The sequence below is a fragment of the Anopheles moucheti genome (assembly GCF_943734755.1).
Source record: "Anopheles moucheti chromosome X unlocalized genomic scaffold, idAnoMoucSN_F20_07 X_unloc_10, whole genome shotgun sequence".
Classification (NCBI taxonomy): Eukaryota; Metazoa; Arthropoda; class Insecta; order Diptera; family Culicidae; genus Anopheles; species Anopheles moucheti.
The window spans coordinates 185,001-187,500 of NW_026453516.1; the positions used below are offsets into that span (position 1 = coordinate 185,001).

General features: G+C 54.9%; 2 non-coding genes across 2 annotated transcripts in view; both read left to right on the forward strand.

The window, feature by feature from the left end:
• Window positions 1-991: 991 nt before the first annotated feature.
• Window positions 992-1,149, forward strand: LOC128307591 (5.8S ribosomal RNA). Its single transcript, XR_008287672.1, has one exon. It is a non-coding gene; the product is annotated as a 5.8S ribosomal RNA (ribosomal RNA).
• A 397-nt stretch (window positions 1,150-1,546) lies between these two features.
• The window catches only part of LOC128307569 (large subunit ribosomal RNA), a 4,157-nt gene continuing 3,203 nt past the window's right edge, over window positions 1,547-2,500 (forward strand). Inside the window, exon 1 of the ribosomal RNA XR_008287660.1 lies at window positions 1,547-2,500. This exon is cut by the window's right edge and continues 3,203 nt beyond it. This is a non-coding gene — a ribosomal RNA (large subunit ribosomal RNA).

The following is a 2,500-nucleotide window of genomic DNA, read 5'->3' on the forward strand; positions in this document are numbered from 1 at the left end:
CGTCAAGGCCGGCGGCCCCTTCACGGGCGGTCGTCGGCCACGTTTGCCCTGCTTAGCGGGACAACTTGTGTTTAGCAAGGTGAGAATGAGCGATAACAGGTCCGTGATGCCCTTAGATGTTCTGGGCTGCACGCGTGCTACAATGTGAGCAGCAGCGTGTTCTCGCCAATTGGCGCCCCCATTCCGAGAGGAACGGGAAATCACCCAAATGCTCATTTAGTTGGGATTGGGGACTGCAACGGTCCCCATGAACCTGGAATTTCTAGTAAGTGCTAGTCATTAGCTAGCGCTGATTACGTCCCTGCCCTTTGTACACACCGCCCGTCGCTACTACCGATGGATTATTTAGTGAGGTCTCTGGAGGCACACCTTCCGCGGTTCCTTCGTGAGCTGCAGCTGGCATGGCCGAAGTTGACCGAACTTGATGATTTAGAGGAAGTAAAAGTCGTAACAAGGTTTCCGTAGGTGAACCTGCGGAAGGATCATTACCGATCAATACATATATGTTGTTGTGTGAGTTGGTTAGAGAGATAGAGAAACACGGTATCAGCAGAACAAACTGCTATGTTACCTTTTGGGGGCCGCGCACGCCAATTAGACCCGCGAGAGAGGTGTGTCTATACTACGATATTGAGCGTGCGCGACCGTAGGCCAGTGGCCTTCGTACCTGTGCGCACACTCCCAATGGCAGCCATCGAACGCGTAAAGTGTGTGACACATGGGCGAAGGTAAAGACCCACTAGAACATATTTAAACACTGGCCTCGAGCGAGAGAGAACCTAATCAAGAGAACGAAAGTTGTGCAAGATCGCGCCGATGCCGCCCACATCGCGCGTCGATCAATGGGAAGGAAGACCAATGGTCATCCTTGTCCACCCTGGACGGCTTCGAAGGAACCGAGAGGTGCACGGTTACGCTGTCCGGGGAACTTAAGTTGTGAGAGATGCACCTAGCGCATAACGAAAACATAGGAGACAGTTGAACATACCAAAACCCTAGGCAGGGGATCACTCGGCTCATGGATCGATGAAGACCGCAGCTAAATGCGCGTCAGAATGTGAACTGCAGGACACATGAACACCGACACGTTGAACGCATATGGCGCATCGGACGTTTAAACCCGACCGATGCACACATTCTTGAGTGCCTACCAATTCTTGTTACACACTATTCCATAACTACAGGACGCCCGCGTACCAGCGGCACGCCTGGGCGAGCAGCACGCCCGGGAGTGTGTCGCAGGCTTGAACACACGCGTTTGGCGCACTGTGCATCATGGCGTGCTCGGACCCCTTCCGCGGGGGACCTTGGGCGCTGAAATGGTAAGGCGGTACAGTTGGCCCAGTGGGTGCGTGTCGTGTCGCACGGTTCGAACTTCGGCTATAAGACAACCTGGGAGCACCGGAAGCCCTTGAACACCTGGCTTGCCGTCTGTTGCCGGGACCCGCCGTCTGGCCGAGTCGTGTAACGCGTGCGGTACGCCCACCCGCTGGATACAAGCGAACAAGTGCGTGCTACTATTTACCATTCGGGAAAAATCCAACGTAGGCCTCAAGTGATGTGTGAGAACCCCCAGAATTTAAGCATATTAATAAGGGGAGGACAAGAAACCAACAGGGATTCCCTGAGTAGCTGCGAGCGAAACGGGATAAGCTCAGCACGTAGGGACGGCGCGTACCTCGCGTCTGTCCGATTCCGTGTACTGGACCGGTCCGTTATCTACCACTTACGGTGCAAACAGTTCAAGTTCAACTTGAAGGTGGCCCATTATCCCACAGAGGGTGATAGGCCCGTCGAACGGCACGAAAAGTGAGGTGGTAGACGGTCGGCTCCATGGAGTCGTGTTGCTTGATAGTGCAGCACTAAGTGGGAGGTAAACTCCTTCTAAAGCTAAATACCGCCATGAGACCGATAGAAAACAAGTACCGTGAGGGAAAGTTGAAAAGCACTCTGAATAGAGAGTCAAATAGTACGTGAAACTGCCTAGGGGACGCAAACCTGTTGAGCTCAATGATCCGGGCGGCGATATTCAGCGGTGGTTGGCCCTCGCCGGGTCGGCTGCCGTGCACTTATCGGTCCGCAGTAACGGACATCGCGATCCATTACAAGTGTGAGTTTATTGTTCCGGCAACGGCCCCTGGCTCGTGGTTGGCGGCTCTTTAGTACGGGTGGCTCGGCGGCCTCCCCGAGCGAGAGTCTCCGCGCCTTTCACACCGAGAGGCGCAGGGCCCGACCGAGCATTTGGTGCGCCGCTGGAAGCGTGATGGATTGGTTAGAGCGGGGTCGAGAGGGCAGGTTCTCAAGCCGGAGACCTTCGAAGCACTCACCCCCGATCTGTGATGACGCATTATGCATTGAGATACCCTCGGGACCCGTCTTGAAACACGGACCAAGAAGTCTATCTTGCGCGCAAGCCAATGGGTATTGGCGGTCCTACCCCGGGCCGCTGGACACTGGAAACCCACAGGCGTAGACAAATCGAACAGTTGTTGCGGGATTA